At 39.1% G+C, this 19923-nt stretch overlaps 1 long non-coding RNA gene across 1 annotated transcript; it reads left to right on the top strand.

Annotated features, from left to right (window-relative positions):
• Positions 1–448: 448 nt before the first annotated feature.
• On the top strand, positions 449–18230 carry LOC140529252 (uncharacterized). Its single transcript, XR_011975469.1, has 4 exons — positions 449–846; positions 5640–5823; positions 12316–12495; positions 13757–18230. It is a non-coding gene; the product is annotated as an uncharacterized lncRNA (long non-coding RNA).
• Positions 18231–19923: the final 1693 nt, after the last annotated feature.

Genomic DNA, 19923 nt, shown 5'->3' with positions numbered 1-19923 from the left:
GACAGTATGGAAAATGAAGTCAGAGGATGCAGACTCAAACGTAGGCTCTGCCACTTACTAACACATGACTATGAACAAGTCACTTAGCCTTTCTAGGATACTGTTTCTTCATCTTCAAAGTGAGAGAGGCTGAGCTAGGCTGAGGGCTTTTCTAGATCTAAATCTATGATATTTTGGTCTGTATTTCTCAATGTACTTCCAATATTTCTAGGGAATTTGCTTTGTGATTTTCTGAAATACAGTATGCAAGGTGTGTTTTTTAATATTTCATGGTCTTTTTTTTCTGGAAGACTCACAGTTTTTATATCATCTCTTCCCATTCTATTTTCAGACTCAATATTTTTATCTTGCGTTAATTTCCTGCATTGTTAAAATTATGGTGTATGTTTTGTTTTGATGCATTTTTGTTGTTTAATTCATTTTCCCTCTACTTTTACAATTTTGTCTTTCATTTGTCTTTTTCAGTTATCTATAGTTTTGAAAAGTTTCTTGGTATTCTGTTCTAAACTTCCTACTCTTACAGTAGGCTTGTTGATTTTTTTTCCCTAAGAGCTCTAATTTCTGTCCTTATGTCTTTGATATTTTAATTTATGTTTTTATTTCTCTTGACTGAGGACCTTGTGAATCATTCAGAAGGTTGTTGTAGTTTGCTCCATTATCATTTCATGCTCTCGTTATGGGAACTGGATTCCCTTTGAGTCACTGTCAAAGGGCTAACTCCAAAAGTTGATGACTAAAACTGCAGCCACTTTTGAGAGATGAGGTGCTGTCCAGTGCCACAGGCAAAGGGTAAGAATGAGGGCCATTCTGGGATTAGGAGTAAGGTGTGCCAGGAGAAATGAGCAGGTAAGATGGTCTTCAGTTATTAATTCTCTTAAGAAATATGATACGATGGGTTCTTTCAATTTTCTGCTTCCTCCATTGTACCTGCTGCAATTTTGGTGCTTTGCTATGGGAGGGGGGAGCAGTAGAGGAGGAAAGTTGATGAGAGTCAAAAGGGGTACCCTGGTTCTTCTTATTCTACCAATTTCCAACGATTCTCACTCAATGCCTTCTTCAATTACTCCTATGAATTTGTAAATGATTTTTTTTTAAACCCAGTAGAAATAGATACTCATTTAGGGAAAAGGAACTGCTTATGGACCTTGGAATGAATGGCCTTTATTAATGGGACAGCTAATAATTTCATTATTTGCCTACGGTTACATCTCAGAGTGTAAATAGGAAAGACTAAGATAGCCTTGAATGATATATGTACGGTAAGACCAAGGAGATTGGATTAACTCTAATACCCTAAAAGAAAAAAAAAGATCATCAATTTTGTTCTGGGTATATTTGATTAATGAGATGTGAACACTTCCTGCTTCACCTAAATTTTATGAAGCCTAGCTCCATTTTCATGCCAATCAAGAAGGATCTTGAAAATGATGTGATTCTCAACAGGGCTTTTCAATGACATTTTCATGTGGGTTGTCAAAATCATGATAAAGGTAGTCACAAGACAGATAAATCTATAGTTTGTAGCTATAACCACCATTTTGTGAAAACATATCTCTGTGTTTCATTCTATTTCCTATATATAAATAACAAATGGTGTCTTAAACATCATAATTGTTGTTTAGTGACACCGGAGCATGTTGAAGTGATTATAAACTGAATAGATTATACCTATTGAAACTTGGATAAGCATTTAACTTTTGTTTTTATTCATATTTCAAGATAGATTATGGGTGTTTTGTATAGCCATGAATTCTTATCACTGTTTAAAATAAATCATTGTATTTTCATTTAAAGAGATGCATATGACAAAAAATTTTATGAAAATTAAATTCCAAATAAAAATAAAGAGCATTTTTAAGTTAAGCTGTTTTCCACACAGATTCTATGGAGTTTGGGATGCAAAGTCTGGAAATGGGTTTGGGAGACATAGGATTACAATTAATGATTTAATAAGAGTTACATCCCCAAATGAGATAATCATTTGGGATCAAGGGATTCAAATTGGCATCAGACAAAGGCAGTCAAAAGAATAGACTTAATCCCAGACTGGGGCTTTTGCTGATTTTTTTGGTTCCCTGGCTAGCTATGGTGTCGTATAGCTTTGGCTATGAGTGAAATGAACTTTTTAAAATCATCAGGTATATATTACATGTAAAGCACTACTCTAATCATTGAGTAGACAAATAGAAAAGCAAGTCAACTTCTGCTCTCAAGGATGTAACATTCTACTGGGGAAGGAAACACATATTGGAGCTTTCAGTAGCAAGTTAGACAGAAAGGCACAATGATCTGCCAGTATGGTGGCAAAACACACAGTAACATGTTCTTTTAAGTTAACTTTGTTAAAACCACACCTATTTCTGATGTCTGCCAAAGGCATGTATGGCATGAACTTTCTCTGCCACTAATGAGGCAGTTGCGAGGTTACATCACCATAAGGGCCTCCAGTTTTGAGTCTCTAACTGCCCATTACACATTTTAAACTAGATGTCCTGTAAACATCTTAAACTCAACATGTCTAAAACTGAACTCATTATCTTTCCCCCTCAAGGTTTTCCTATTACTTTCAAGAGCATCGTCATCTTCCAGTCACCTTGGATCAAAGTCTAGGTGTCACCCTTGACTCCTTCATCTCACCCCCATATCCAATAAGTTGCCAAGTCCTACTATTTCTACATGTGTAACATCTCTTATAAATACCCCTTTCTTTCCTCTGATGCTGTTACCACATTGGTGCAAGTCCTCATTACCTCATGCCTGGACCATTGCAACAGCTTTCTAGCTGGTCTCTTGCTTCAACTCTTTCTGCACTCCAATCCATCTTCCACTCAGGATTCAAATTGTTCTTCCCAAAATGCAGTTCTGACTATATATCCTCCTCCCATTCAATAAACCCCCATGGCTGCTTATGGCCTCCAGGACCAAATATAAAATCCTCTGGTTTTTAAAGCCCTTCATTACCTGAACTTCCCTACATTTCCAGTCCTCTACTACCTTCTTTCATTCTACATACTCTGTTAACCAATAAAGAGACACTGATCTCTTTACTATTCCTCAAAGAGGACATTCCATATCCCAACCCTGAATGTTTACACTGGCTGCTCTCCATGCTTAGGACATTTTCCCTCCTCATCTCCTCTTTGCTTTCCAGGTTGCCTTCACGTCTCAGCAAAACTGCTACCTTTGGCAAGAAACCTGTCCCACTTCATCTTAACTTAGTGTCTTCCTTATGAGACTACCCCTAATTTATTTTATATAAAATATATAATATATAAATTCAAAAATATATATGAATATAGATTCTTATTTTACATAGTTGTTTGCATGTTACCTACCCCATTAGACTGTTGTCTGCCCCATTAGAGCCTCTTGAGAGCAGATCACTTTTTTTTTGTTTTTCTTTGTATCCCTAGTGCTTAGCACAGTGCCTAACATACAGTAGGTGTTTAATAAATGCTAGTTGATCAACTAACTACTACTAGGAAGCTAAGGGAGAATGTATTTCCAGCTTAAAAGATCAGGGGATACTTCATAGATACAGGATATTTGAGCTGAATGCAAGCCATAAGCAGAAAGAGAGCCTTCTTTACCAAAGGCGCAGAGTTGGCACTACTTCAGAGCTTGGTGTGAAGCAGGCCTTGGCCCAGGCTTAAAGTTACACCAAGCCAAAAGGGACAAGGCTGATCTAAAAGCATTAGCATACTTCCACCAATCACCTAAGCTTCAACCAGGGGCTTAAGAACTGAGAACAATTGAGTACATTTAATCCTTAGCAAAAAGAGATATAGACAGGCAAGGCAGATACAAATTATGCACATATGTGATGACTCAAAAGTCCCTGGGAATTCATAAGCCATGTGAAATATTATCCCCAAGTGCTTACACACAAATACAAACATATTTCCTATGCTTTTGTATGTGTGTGGTAGAGGAGAGAGGTTGGCTGAGAGAAGGCTAGGATGGGGAAAGGTGTTCCAGAGCTATGATTTCCCTGGTATAGAGAACTCTCAAGATCATGCAGCCAGTATATGTAAGAAATAGGACTCATGAGTCCAAAGGCAACTCTCTTCACCATACCAGACTGCCTTTCTGCCTATACTTATCGTGTTAAAAGAAGTGTTGACAATGTCTCTCACCTACTCATGTTTCTTTGTCCTTACAGACACTGTATAGTCTAACAAACGTGGGGTCCATGTTTAACATGGGTTCTACTATAAGATAGGGAAATAGTGGCTAGACAGTAGTGTGGCTGAATCTGAAGGTTTAAGTGGACTGCAAGCTCAAGGTGAATTGATGGTGTGATTTGGCTGCCAAGAATACAATCCAAAATTTAAGCTCACCAGTCTTTTTCCAGAATTCTTTCTATCTAATAATTTCCTTTATTTCATGTCCACTGACTCCTTCCCTGCCACCTACAAACTTGTCCTGCCCTTTCCTTTAAAAAATAAAATAAAAACTTTCACTTAACCTTAACATCCCCTGGAATTCTAGTCCTGTATCTGTTCCCTTCACAACTAAATTCTTACACTCCTTATGTGATCCTTGGCAAGTCCCCTCAACTTCAGGTTTCTCATCTCAAGGTCCTTTGCTGACATCCAGGCTTAAGTTCTGTTCTGCTTAATGTACTTCCTAGGATGTATCTCCTAAAACTGATCACAAAACTCCAGCTATCAATCTGATGAGAACAGAATGCAGCTGGACTATTTCCCTCCCTAGTTCTGGATGCTCTCCCTTTTTAGCTGCCACATCAGTGGGACAGAAGCCTTAATTTGAGGAAATGGGTTTACACTGTTATTCAAATCTTATGTAATAAATAAATGATATTTATGAGACTTTTGTTAGGGTCAGAAGTTTAGTCCAGGACACAGGAACAGAAAGAAACATCATGATAGCGTAGAAAGTACACTGAATTTCTGATCAAGAAACCTGGACTCGAATTCTACCACTGGTCCATACTAGCTCTGTGACCATGTGTAAAGTTCTCTAAGCCACAGTTTCTCCATCTGCAAAATGAGGATAATAAAGCATTCACTCTCCCAATATAGCACAGCTGTGAAGCAAATTCTTCATAATACCTTTATTTTGTTATAGTTATAAGTATACGTGTAAGTATATATAAATACACACATATGTTTTACACATAGCAGTCGTGTATATATGTGTATATTTGAACTCCATGACATGATGAAAAGGATGCTGGAGGACCTTGTTTTCAATCCTACATATGAAAGTTATTAACTCTATGGTCATGGGCAATTCATTTAAGGGATCTAAGCCTCAGTTTCTTCCCCTGTAAAATGGGGATAATAATAGCCCCTATTTCCCAGAGTTATTGTGAGGGTAACATGAGATTTTATCTATAAAGTACTGTTTCACTTTTAAAGTTCCTTAAAATTGTCAGTGATTATCATTGTTCATCTTGCTCTCATTTTAATTATTAAAGATATTGTTGTAATTATTATTTGTACTCCATAATGCAAGAGTTCTTCACCTGAAGATCCACAGACCCCTTAGGAAATCTGTAGATAGAGTTTATGTGGGGTCCATACATTTGAATGGAAAAAAATACATCTTTATTTTCATTAACCTCTAGCTGAAATTTGTCATTTTCTTAAATTATTTAAAAATTTTATTCTAAGGCATCCATGGACTACCAGAAAGCCAGATGAGTCTGTGATTCATAAAAGGTTAAGAATCTCTGCCATAACAGGAGCCAGATTGGGACATAAGCCTCAGTAGCATGGTGCTCTTAGCAGCTAAACTTGATAGCCATTGGCTCAACGCCAGGAGTATCTGTCCAATCTTCAAGTACTTTTCCAATCTGTAAGTACCTTTGAGGTTATCCTTAAAGTAATTTTTTAATTAAGGAAATTTACATATATGTATACACACCTGCAAACATACACAAGTAAATCAGAGTCAATTAGTGCTTGCCCACAAGGAGCTCTCAATCTACCGAAGGAGACAAAAATAAAAAGAAGCTGAATGGGGGAGTTTACCAAGAAGGTAAAGAAGGGGATGGTGGGGTGGGGAGTATGATGGAGTCCTGCAGTTGGGGTGAGAAATAACTTGAGAAGTGAGAATTTCAAAGATAATTTCATTTTGCGTAATGATTAGTTAGAAATTGTTGAAGTACAGGAAAACGGTCAAGTAGAATATGATAAAGAGGAGGGAGGGAAGGAGAGAAGGGGGAGGGAGAAAGAGAGGAAGAAGAAGAAGGAGGAGGAGGAGGAGGAGGAGGAGGGGAGGGGAGAGGAGGGGAGGGGAGAGGAGGGGAGGGGAGGGGAGGGGAGAGGGAGGGGGAGAGAGAGAGAGAGAGAGAGAGAGAGATCATCTAAAGCACTAATTTATAAGAATCTTAAAAGTGCCCATGGTGCTGTTCTTATGACTATTCATTGATATTTTATAAGCAGGCACTCCAGAAAGGCAGCATGCTGTATAGAAAGAACAGTTTCCCTCTCTCATTTTATTACCTGTGTTTCTTTTAGGCAAGTAATTCAACCTCATTGGAATTTATTTTCACCATATGTAAAATGAGGAGATTGGTCTAGAACTCTAACCAGCCTCGAGTTCCACCTCAAACTCTGTGACTCTTCTTTCTTCCGAGTCTAACAAATATTTGTTATCACACTGACTTAGCAAACCAGAAGAAAATTAAGAGTTGCAGAGAAATGTCATTAAACTTGAAGCAAATGAGTAAGGGGAAGAAAAGAAGTCTCACTTGAGTTTTCAACAGCAGAAATAAACACCAAAAGGTGTGTAGAGTCAGTAATGTTTCATTAAGGGAGCATTCAAAGAGTCTCATTCAGACCACCCCATTTAGACATTACTTGAGTTAGGTCTGAACATGAAGAACCAGACTTCTGTTCAATGGAAACTTATGCCCACTACTGAACAGCTCTAAATGGACCATGAATAATGTTTGACTGCCTCAGCCCTGGGGGATGAACACCCACCCCCACCCCTACCCTTAGCCTCACCTTTCATGGTGTTATTTTTAGAGCTCTCATTACATCCCAGCTTCGACTAAAAATATGTTTCCCAGGAATAGCAGAACATAGTTTTAATTGTGAGAAATGACATAGGCGTGTGTGTGCTCTAATTTCATATGATGTTTCATGTGTCTGATATCTGCTCTTAGAAGCAAAGGCAACGGGGGAGGAAGGAGGAAGACAGCCCAGCTACAGTTTTGAACAGGTTATTGCAACAAGTTAAGCTTATTAAAAGGACTGTTTTACTCAGTTAGCTTTCTCTGGATGGAAGAAACTCCTCACCATTGCATGTTATGTTCTCTGCAGGCTTTGGTGTGAAGCCCAAACAATAAAAGTGTGACTCCTAGGAAGCACCACATTTGAGACCCTATGCTCCAAGTAGATTTCCTTGTCTAAACTCAACCCACTAGATTCAGTCCTTTATTTCAAAATCTCTTAGCACTTAAGGAAATAATTTATACTACTCTGCTTTAGTATACACTCAAGTCAAAGGACATGAGTCTGAATCCTGGCTTTGCCACCTTTGTATGACCTTGGATAAGTCACTTAACCTCTCTAGGCCTCACTTTCTTCATCTGGAGCTATTACTGGAGTAGTAGAGGCACAGAATTATAGATTTAGAGGAGGAAGAAACCTCAAAGGTTATCCAATCCAACTGCCTCATTTTATAAAGAAAGAAAATGAGGTCCCTTCTAATTGTTTTACCTATCTCTCATATACATGTAGATAAAAAGGCATATAATATAGATAAGCATTTGTAGATAATGAATATATATATATTTATGCGATATGTGTGAATACAATATGCTATTTAACATATGTAAAGTGTTACATATATGTGATGTATATTGAGTTTGATATCTGCATGTAAGTTATAAACTCTTTGGTAGTACTATGTGTATGTTTAATATATGTGTATGTGTTTGGCATCTACATATAAGTTATAAACTTTTTAATATCTAATTATTTTGTAGCCTCCAAAAGAGCTCCTCAGCCTTCTCTCCTCCAAGATAATCAACTCACCAAGTTACAGAATTTCAGTATCCAGATATCTCAAAAGTAACCCAATTCAACCTGTACCTCAACAGAAGTACCCATTATTACTAAAAAAGTGGTTAGCTAGCCTCTACTTAAAGGCCTTCAATAATGGGAAACCCATTGCTTCTCAGAGATAGCCATTCCATTTTTGAACAAATCTAATTGTTAGTGTTCCTTGTACGTCTTCAACTCTCATACATTCTTTCCTAATTCTGTTATCTGGAGCCATGAAAAACAAATCAAAATCCTTCTTCCACATGACAGGCCTTCAAACAACAACAAAAAAAAAAGATGTGAAGTCTCCTCATTGTTTGCTAAACTTACTATTCCCATCACCTTCACTGGGGATAAACAATGTGTGACATGATTTTTAATGTCCTCATCACTCTAGTCTAAATTAGCTCTAGTTTATCAATAGCGCTACTAAAGTGTGGCACCTAAAAGTGAGTACAATAGCCTACACGTGATTTGGTAAGGCCAGGTAGCCAAACTATAAATGTCCTCATTCGGTAAACTATGCCTCTTGCGGTCACATTATATTTTCTCCCATGTCTATTGTTAACTCATATTAAGCTTAAAGTCAAAACTCTGAGAAATCCTTAATACAGAACAATTATGTAGTGGTCCTATATCTCCATTCTGTCTCTATGGATTTGATTTTTGAAATTGAAATGTAGGAATACACAGTTATTTCTTTTTAATTGCACTTTGTTAGACTTATCCCATTGTCCTATCCTATAGAGGTTATTTTGTCTCTTAATTTATCCAACCAGTTAGCTTTCCCTCCCAGGCTCAAGGTCATTGATAAAAAAAAAAATGTTGAACCAAAAGGAACAAGGAGAGAACATGACCACCAGAGATCTTCCTCCAGGTTGAAGTTAATCCATTAACCACCACTTTTAAGGACCAGTCAACTGAGACAATGTGACATAGCTGGCCCAGATGTCAGAAAATCTGGATTCAAATGTTTATGTCCAGTGTGATCTTGAGCAAGTCACTCAAGGCCTCAATTTCCTTATCTGTAAAATGAAGAGGTTGGACTAACTGTTTTCAAAGTTGCTTTCTAGCTCTAAATTGATGATCCTTCTATGCCTAATTGTACTGTCATATCATCCAAAACACTTCTTCTTGTTTCCATGGATAGCCTGAGAGACTTGGGAAGAGGGCATTTCCCTGGTGTACCAGTCTGGGGTCAGAGTTTAAGACACTAATAAACAGGGAGCAGCTGCACCTCGAAGGCGATGACAGTGCACAGCTGTTCCCAGTTGCCAGTTTAGCCCCCAGCCCTGGCCAGACAGGCTGAAAGAAATACTCTCCTTGCTGGTGTTTTGAGCTGTCCCAATAGAAAATAGCTCCTAGGTCTGGTGACAAAGAACACCGTCAAGATTGAGTCTATCTTTGAGGGAAAGAAAGTGAGCAAATGCCACCCCCTAACCCCATGGCCATGGTCAGCATGGTAAGCTTTGAAGGCTGAGAGAATTGTGAGTGAAGGCTGAGATTAGTGGGCCCAGTGGGTATGTGGGAAATTCCTAGTGAGAGTGAGTACAGGTGGCAAACAGTTGGCCTGTCCTAAGTGTTTTAGGGTTGTCCATCCCATAAATTGATACCAGTGTTAGAGAAGAATCATGAGATGTGGTTTCATGCGATTTATCTTGGTTACATTTACTGATGTCCCTACAGTCTCTAAACAGAAAGGAAGGAAAGGAAAGTAATGGCTGAGGAACATATAGGAAGATCCAGGGCTCAGTAAGAGTGATTCTACATGGATCCATGACATTGACAACGATCAAAAAACAATGTTTGAGCTTGCATGATCTCTTCTAGATGACCCTCTGCCGCTATTAGTGATCACTTTTTTCTCTTTCTAATTTCTCACAAACTATTCCCTTAGTTGTATATGTTCTAGTTTTGTCAATAAAGTTCATTGACCTTCAACTTAGAGATTTAACTCACTTCCCTTTTTAAAAAATTGAGATGTTGTCCAAACTCTACTCCCACATCACTTCCATCATCAGAGGTGTTTCAGTGATAGTGATTACATCTCACAATTACATCTGACAGATCTTTTAATAACCTGGCATATAATTCACCTTGATCTGGTAACTAATTCATTGAGAGTATTTCAGTCCTTGTTTTTCAATTTATATTTGAGTTTTTAAGCATTTATATTTGATTTTAGAGTAGCTGACTTGTGCAGTGGGTAGAGTTCCAGGCCTTATGAGTTCAAGTCTGGCCTCAGAAACTTACTAGTTGTGGGACCCTGGGCAAGTCATTGAACCTTGTTTGCCTCAGTTTCCTCAGCTGTGAAATCAGTTGGAAAAGGAAATGGCAAACCTCTCCAGTATCTCTACCAAGAAAACCCCAAATGAGGTAACAAAGAGTTGGACACAACTGAAATGACTTAGCAAGAAATTTGGTTTTAACTTCTTGTGAATTTTTTTTTATTCTATCTTCCTGAAGTTTTTTCTCTCGGTAGGGGAAAAAAACTGAAAGCAAAATAAGCAGTAGAGAGATAATTTTGTTTTCTCTGCACTATTTCTTATCATTCTCCTATAAATTCTGAATAAAAGTCCTAGTCCTTCTTCAATCTTTCTCTTGTTCACAGCATAACTAGAAAACTGATTCCCTTACCTTTGTCTAATCAGACATTGAATGTTAGAGCTGAAAGAAACCACAAATGCAATCTCCTTTCCACCTCTTCTTTCGTTTAAGCTTTCTGTGCCTCACTTTCCTTATCTGTAAAATAAGGGCGTTTGATTTCTAAGGACTCTTTCAGCACTAAATTAATGATCCTATCACCTTATGACCCTGAGGTCCAGCTGTGTAAAGTGGCATACTTAAAGTAATCCAGGGAGTTAGTGATGGTATCTGGACTATAAAGTAGGTATTCTAATCTCAAGTCCACACTTTTTGTTTTGGTCACCTCCATTGTGAAAAGGTGTCATGATGTCAGGCTGCCAAGATGAATATCTAACAGAAATAGGCTTTCTTTTCCCAATAACAAACAGTAAAATAGCAACAGATATCTAAGACGTTTACTGGGAAGATACCGCACTTCCCCTGCTGAGGAACAGGAGGAATTCTCTCACTGAACTGCTTTCCTTAACAGGTCTGAAACTGAAAGAATCTTTTTGGTTAAGGCCTCCTATGACAGGATCACTATCAGCCATATCCTCTACCTCCTCATCCCCAACACCATGGAGGTTGGGCTAGTTCTTTCCCTAAAATGCCAGGCAGCTAACCCTAAGATTTGCTTGGCTTAGGAAAAGGGTTCTTAACATTTTTGTGCATCATAGGTCTCTTTTTGCAGTCTAGTGAAATCTAATAGTAGTGGTTTTAAAGACAAAAGATAAAATACCTAGAATCGCAAAGGAAACCAATTATATTGAAGTAGTTATCAAAATATCATAAAAGGACTAAATTCATAAACCCCATAATCCATAGATCCCTTCTGTGAGGGGTTGGCAGAATCCCAGGTTAAGAAATCTTAAAGGGGGAAGGCTCAGGCCATGTTTAATCTCCAATGATTCAGCTTCCTGATGTTTGCTGACCATGTTGATGTGGCTTCCTGGTTATCTATGGGTATAAAATGGCCCACCTATATGGAATAAAGACCCTTCAGACTTGACAGATGACCTACATGACCCAGGAGGCCCCAAGAGTCATCCTACCTTGCCCTGATGACCAAGCAAATTTCCACATAGAACTGATGGGAGCCACAGCTACCCTTTTGTTGTGGTTGAGTTGTTTCAGCCATGTCTGACTATTCATGACCTCATCTGAGGTTTTCTTGGCACAGATACTAGAGTGGCTTGTCATTTCCTTCTCCAATATCTACTGTGGCTAAGTGCTATAGTGTTCTATTGAATATGCTTTCTATGCTAAAGTTAACTAAAACCCCCTTTTGTAAACTAGTCATTTTTATCAATCAGGGCTATTTGAGGAGAAAGACTGTCATTGACCTTTCCAACTAGGATACTGTGAATTTTGGTCTAAACTTGGTCCACATGGCAATTTGGATTTGCCCTGGTCTTTACAACTGAGCTCAGTAGATTAGGAGTGGAAGGTGGGGTAGAGAGGGAAGGGGAGTATTTCACTGAGAAGCAGTGATAGTAGCTGAAGTTTCAGCTGTGCAGATAGGGAGTTGAAGGAATCCTGCCTCCAAATAGACAGCAAGAAAGGATATTTGATCCCTCAGTGGACCTTCCTAATCCCAGCACTCTGAGAGCCAAGTTGGTTGATTTTCATGCACCTATGGTTTACGTGTTATTCTTTATCTCTCCAGGTTTATTTTCGAACGTGTCAACACACTTCTGAAAAGGTTACACATATGAACTAAGACCGGCAAGCAGTCTGAAAAGTGGAAGCAGGTCTGGGTTCTCGAGACCCATACTAATGAGGTTTTCAGGGGAATGACCAAGGCCATAGACCAAGACAGACTGAGTCAGAATGTCATCCAAAACAGGTGCTTCCACTTTTCTGTGTTTTTATCTTACGAATGAAAAAGAAATGCTACACACTTCTACACGATAGACCTAACTGGTAGGGGTTGAAAGTTAGCCATAAATCTGAGATGCAACAAGGACTGCCACATGCTTACTGAACTATATTTATCAAGGTTCTTAATAAAGCAAAAAGCCCAGAGGTATTTGGGATTAGACTCTTTATTTTTATTTTTTATTTTTTTGCCAGACACCAGCAACAAACAGTTTACTGCTTGTTGTTCAGTTGCCAAGTGGGTGTTTCGATTAAAATAGGAGACCCGCCAAGATCTGTTTATATGAACCTATGGGAGAAGAGCTCAGAAGTGGAAATGGCCCCTGTTTGCCTGTCTAAGTCTGCTGCTATTATTTTTGCCAAGGCTAGTTCAGATAAACTGGGAGTGGGTGGGGCGTTCTAATAGATCCATCACCAAAGTAGACATTTGCCAAAATGGATATCCAATGACACTATCACATTGTCATTATAAGCAGCAAAGAGTTAACCTGGGGCTCTGTCTACAAAAGGATATTGGACCAACTGTTGGGATCGAATTGACTGGATAATTTAGTGCAGCAACCAAGAATTCAGTCAAACAACTGCCTTACCTGATTTTTTTTTTTATTGTTTTACTTAATTAACAACCTAACAGACTGTTAGAACCTTGAAGGGACCTTAAATATATATCATGCAGGGCAACACCTTTATTTTGTAGATGAGGAAAATGAGGAAGAGTTAGTAGTAATGATACAAATAATAAGAGCTCATATAATGCTTTAAGGTCATCTCAGAATCACTGATTTTAAGAAGGAAGGAAGGGAGGGAGGGAGGAAGGGAAGAAAGGAGGATGGAAGGAAGGAAATGAGGATATAAGGAAGGGAGGAAAGGAGGATAGAAAGAAGGATGGGAAGAGGGAGGAAAGAAGGACAGAGGGACAGAGAAAGGAAAGGAAGAGGGAAAAAAGAAGGGAAGGAAAAGGAGAAGGAAGCAGAGAGGGAAGTGAAGAGGAAAGGGGAGAGGTAAGGGAAGGGAAGGCAGAAGAAACATTTATTAGGAATCTGCCAACTTCCCCACCCCCTCCCCTTTGCTCCTTTTTCTACCTTCTGGGGTCAAGTGAAGCAAGTCAAATCTCTCTTTTACATGACAGGTTTCCTAAACATTGAAAACAGCTATCATGTTCTACCCTGAATTAAAGGTCATCTTTCAACCAGAGATTGAAACAAAGAAATATGTCTTCTTTTCTCCAGATGGAACACTCAATTCTTTCAGCTAATGCTTTTGTGGGGATAGAGCACTGGCCCTGGAGACAAGAAGACTCATCTTACCAAGTTCAAATCTGGCCTCCAACACTTAGTTGTGTAACCCTGGGCCAGTCACTTAAACCTGACTGCCTCAGTTTCCTCATCCGAAAAATGAGCTGGAGAAGGAAATGACAAGCCACTCTAGTATTTTTGCCAAGAAAACAGCAAATGGGATCATGAAGAGTTGGACATGACTGAAAAATGACTGAACAACAACACAAGTCCTCTTATGGTATGGCCTCATGGCTCTCAAATATATTGGTTGATTCTCTGCATTCTATCCGTAAATCAGATATGTAACACTTTGAACAGTGCGCCAAGCCTGAAATCAGGAATTCCTGAGGTCAAATCTAGACTTAGACAATTACTAGCTTTGTGACCCTGGACAAGTCATTTAACCTTTGTATGCCTCAGTTTCCTCAACTATAAATAAGGATAGTAAGAGCACTTACCTGCCACAGTCATTGTCAGGATCAAATGAGATACTAGTAATGTGCTTAGCACAATGTCTTGCACATAGTAAGTACTTAATGAATCCTTTTTTCCTTCCTTGCTTCTTTCTTAAAATGTAGTGCCGAGAACTAAACACAATAGTTGAAACAGGGCAGAGTTCAAGAGTATAATCACCTCCCTGTTCCTGGATATCATGCCTCTCATAATGTGGACTAATTATCTTTCTTTTTACTTTTTTATACTCATATTGACCTTAAAATCAGTTAAAACACCCATAACCTTTTCACATACTGTGTTGGCTAGCCATGGTTCAGTCATCTGGTATGGGTTCTGTTTTTTAAAGAAAACAACCCTCAAATATAAGACTGTATTTATTGCTATAACATTTTGTCTTCTCTTCAAGATCACTTGCTGTAAAGTAAATAGAAGTCAATGTCAGAGTCAGGAAAACCTCATGTCAAGTTCTGATATATGCTGACTATGCAGCCCTCGGCAAGTCATTTAATTTCTTAGGTAAGTCTTTAAGATTATGAAATGCAGAACAGGTGCCAGCCTACATCGGTAGAAAGATTTTCTTCATGGAGAGTTCCCTATACTAATGAACTCATAGACTGATAAAGAAAAAAGTAGATCCCATGTTCTAGACTGCCAAGATGTTTGCCTCTCCTCTAACTTCTTAGCTACTCCTCCTGGTTTTCTGACATCAGCTTCTCTGATATGCTTTCATCCTAGTCACTGACAAAAATGTCCAGCTGTATGTGGTTAAGGATAACTTCCAGAAGTGTTCCACTTGAAAAATCCCCTTCAACACTTTGACCCAGCAATATCACTTCTAGGGATGATGGACAAAAATACTTATGGCAGCTCTTTTTGTGGTGTCCAAGAATTGGAAATTGAAGGGATGCCCATCAATTGGGGAATGGCTGAGCAAGTTGTGGTATATAAATATAATGGAATACTATTGTGTTATAAGAAATGATGAGGGGACAGACTTCAGAAAACCTGGAAAGACTTATATGAACCAATGCTGAGTGAAGTGAGCAGGACCCGGAGAACATCCTTCACAGTAACAGCCACAGTGTGGGATGACTGACTTTGATAGACTAAGCTCTTCCCAGCAATGCAAAGACCTAAAACAACTCCAAAAGACTCATGATGGAAAATGTTCTATCTGTGTATAATCTCTCCCACTACCCAAATACTGAGAAAAGTCTCAAGAGTTACAAATATTATCTTTCCATGTAGGAATGTAAATAGTTCAACTTTGATGAGTTCCTTAAGGCCTTTTTTTCCTGTTTACCTTTTCATGCTTTTCTTGAGTCTTCTATTTGAAAGTCAAATTTTCTATTCGGCTCTGATCTTTTCATCAAGAATGCTTGAAAGTGGGGCTTGAGCCAAGATGGCAGAGTATAAAGATGCATATACTCTAGCGCTTCCCCCACAGCCCACAAAATACTTGTAAAAAATGACTCTCAACAAATTCTAGAGCAGCAGAAGCCACAGAACAACAAAGTGAGAGATTTCCAGCCAAAGGTAACCTGGAAGGCCAACAGGAAAGGTCTATTCCATAGGACACTGAGTGGAGCAGAGCCCAGCCCTGTCCACATGGCACCAGGGAGGGACAGGACTGAACAGGCCTCCAGGGCACAATCCCTAGGAGGGAGGGTCCCATATCCCTTAACCCACAAGCTACAAAGAAAGCTTCAGAGGTCAGTGTGGGAGGGCTTTCCCAACAGGGCGAGAGGGGAAAGGAGTCCCCCCCAGCACTGGCCCCAGGCAGCAGCAGAGGTGGTGGTGGCAACAGCAGCAGGCGGTGGGCAGCTATGGTGACCACGGAAGCAGCCTGGGTCCATTGTCCACAGAGGCTCAGTGTAAAGCCTCTGGGGGAATTGAGCAGGAGATCTAAACCTCAGCCCTCAGTGGCAGCCCTGCCCCCACCTAAAGCCCCTGGGGGAATTGAGCAGCTGATCTGAACCTCAGACCTGAGAATGGTCCCCAGGGGAAAGAAGGAGTTCTAGGACCCTCCTCTTGACAAAGGATTCAGAAGTCAAGTAACTGACTGGGAAAATGCACAAAAAGGGGAAAAAATAAGACCATAGAAGGTTACTTTCTTGATGAACAGATATTTCCTTCCATCCTTTCTGGATGAGGAAAAACAATGCATACTATCAGAGGTAGTCAAGGCTTCTGCCTCCAGTACCTCTAAAGTGAATATGAAATGGACCCAGGTGATAGAAGAGTTTGAAAAGTGAGTCAGTAGCTTGTTAAAGAACAACCTAAAAAATGCTGAGGAAAATAACACCTTTAAAAAGAGGCTAACTCAATTGGAAAAAGAGCCAATGAGGAGAAGAAGCCTTTAAAAAGCAGAATTAGCCAAATGGAAAAGGAGGTTCAAAAGCTCACTGAATAAAAATAGTTCTTTAAAAATGAGAGTGGAGTTCAGGGAGGTTAATGACAATACAATAAACCAAGAAGTTACAAAACAAAACCGAAAGATTGAAAAAATAGAAGATAATGTGAAACATCTCATTGAAAAAACAACTGACCTGGGAAATAGATCCAGGAGAGACAATTTAAAATTATGGGGCTACCTGAAAGTCATGATCAAAAAAAGAGCCTAGACATTATTTTTCATGAAATTATCAAGGAAAACTGCCCTGATATTCTAGAACCAGGGGGCAAAATAAATATTGAAAGACTCTACCGATCACTTCCTGAAAGAAAACTGAAAAGAGAAACTCCTAGGAATATTGGGCCAAATTTCAGAGTTCCCAGGTCAAGGAGAAAATATTGCAAGCAACCAGAAAGAAACAATTTGAGTATTATGGAAATACAATCAGGATAATACAGGATCTGGCAGCTTCTCAATTAAGGGATCAACGGGCTTTGAATAGGATATTACAGAAATCAAAAGAACTAGGATTAAAACCAGAATCACCTACCCAGCAAAACTGAGTATAATACTTCAAGGGAATAAATGGTTATTCAATGATATAGAGGACTTTCAAGCATTCATGATGAAAAGACCAGAGCTGAATAGAAAATTTGGCTTTCAAACACAAGAATCAAGAGAAGCATGAAAAGATAAACAGGAAAGAGAAATCATAATGGACTTTCTAAAGCTGAACTGTTTACATTCCTACATGGGAAGATAATATTTGTAACTCTTGAGACTTTTCTCAGTGTTTAGGTAGTTGGAGGGATTATACACACACACACACACACACACACACACAGAGAGAGAGAGAGAGAGAGAGAGAGAGAGAGAGAGAGAGAGAGAGAGAGAGAGAGAGAGAGAGATAGTGAGTACAGGTCGAGTTGAATCAGAAGAGATGATATCCATAAAAAAATAAAATAAAAATTCAGGGGTGAAAGAGGAAAATAGTGGGAGGAAAAAGGGAGAAATGGAATGGGGCAGACTATCACTCATAAAAGAGACAAGAAAAATCTTTTTCAATTGAGGAGAAAAGGAAGGAGGTCAGAGGGGAAAATTGAAGCTAACTCTCTTCACATATGTAAAGAGGGAATAACATGCTCACTAAATTTGGTATCTTACACTACAAGAAAGTAGGAGAGAAGGGGACAAGTGGGGTAAGGGGGAATGATAGAAGTGAGGGCAAATGGGAGAAAGGAGTAACTAGAAGTAAACATTTTTGGGAAGGGACAAGGTCATATGAGAGAATAGAAAAGGGTGGAGACAGGGTAGGATGGAGGGCAATATAGTTAGTCTTACACAACATGACTATTATGGAAATCATTTGCAAAAAGACACGTATATAGCCTGTATTGAATTGCTTGCCTTCTCAGTGGGGATGGGTGGAGAGGGAGAGAGGGAGAGAAGTTGGAATTCAAAGTACTAGAAATGAATGTTGAGAATTGTTATTGCATATAACTGGGAAATAAGAAATACAGATAATGGAGTATAGAAATTTATCTTGCCCTATAAGAAAAGAGAGAAGATGGGGATAAAGAAAGGGTGGGGTATGATAGAAGGGAGGGCACATTTAAAGAAGGGGTAATCAGAATGTAAGGTGTTATGGGGTGGGAGGAAGGGGAGGGTTGGGGAGAAAAATTGGAACTCAAAATTTTGTGGAAATGAATGGCAAAATCTAAAAATAAATAAATAAAACTATTAAAAATAAAAAAGAAGAATGCTTGAAAACTCTCTATTTCACTGAATGACCATTTTCCCCCAAAGTATATTACTCAGTTTTGCTGGGTAAGTTTTAATCCTAGCTCCTTTGAGCTCTGGAATATTATATTCCAAGCCCTGTTTTGTAGAAACTGCTTAATCTTGTGTTGTCCTGACTGTATTTCCACAGTACTTGAATTGTTTCTTTCTGGTTGCTTGCAATATTTTCTCCTTGATCTGAGAGCTCTGGAATTTGGCTACAATATTCCTAGGAGTTTTCCTTTGGGGATCTCTTTCAGGAGGTAATCAGTGCATTCTTTCAACATTTATTTTACCCTCTGGTTCTAGAATATCAGGACAGTTTTCCTTGATAATTTTTTGAAAGATGATGTATAGGCTCTTTTTTTGATCATGACTTTCAAGTAGTCCCATAATGTTTTAATTGTCTCTCCTAGATCTATTTTCCAGGTCTGTTGTTTTGCCAATGAGATATTTCACACTGTCTGCTATTTTTCCATTCCTTTGGTTTTGTTTCATAATTTCTTGATTTTTCATAATGTCATTAGCTATCTGTTCAATTCTAATCTTTAAAGAATTATTTTCTTCAGTGCGCTTTTGGAACTCCTTTTCCATCTGGTCAATTCTGTTTTTTAGGGCATTCTTCTCTTCATTGGCTTTGCCATTTGGGTTAGTCCATTTTTAAAGTGTTATTTTCTTCAGCATTTTGGGGAGTCTCCTTTAGAAAGCAGTAGACTTGTTCTTCATGATTTTCTTGCATCACTCATTTCTCTTCCCAATTTTTGATCTACTTCTCTTACTTGATTTTCAAAATCTTTTTTGAGCTCTCCCATGGCCTGAGACCAATTCATATTTTTCTTGGAGGCTTTGGATAGAGGAGCTTTGACTTTGTTTGTCTTCTGTTTGCATGTTTTAGTCTTCCTTGTCATCAGAGTAAGATTTTATAGTCTGATTCTTTTTCCAGTTTTTTCTCATTTCCCCAGCCATTTACTCGATTTTTGAGCTCTTTGTCAAGGTAGATCTCTGCTTCCAGTGAAGGTAGTGGGGTGTACTGTCAGCCACTTGATTCCCCCACAATCTGTGGGCCTAGAGCTCCAGAAACAGTGGCTGCTGCTTTCCCTGTTGCTGCTGTGGCTTCTGTGCATTCCTCTGCCCCCTTTCCCCTTTGCTGCCCTTGGGCTGGTGCCAAACTACTCCTCTCTCCCACACTGGTCCCACAGGCTTTTTCCATTGACCTTCTAATTTGTCCCCAAAGTTTTGGGGTCATGAAGTCTGGAAACTGCTGAGAAATTCAGTCTTCCCAAGGCCTGCTCAGAGCCCTTCTGTGCTGGTGGGGCCCATGCTAGACTGTGTCCTACCCCCAGTGTGCTGAGATAGACACTTCCCAGCAACCTTTCAGGCTGTCTTGGGCTAGTGATTTGCTTCACTTAATCATTTTGTGGGTTCTGCAGCTCCAGAATTTGTTTAGAGCCATTTTTTTACAGGTATTTGGCTGGGCTTGGCAGGAGCT

The sequence above is a fragment of the Notamacropus eugenii genome, chromosome 2 (assembly GCF_028372415.1).
Source record: "Notamacropus eugenii isolate mMacEug1 chromosome 2, mMacEug1.pri_v2, whole genome shotgun sequence".
NCBI classification, from domain to species: Eukaryota; Metazoa; Chordata; class Mammalia; order Diprotodontia; family Macropodidae; genus Notamacropus; species Notamacropus eugenii.
This window is presented reverse-complemented; position numbering and strand designations above follow the sequence as displayed.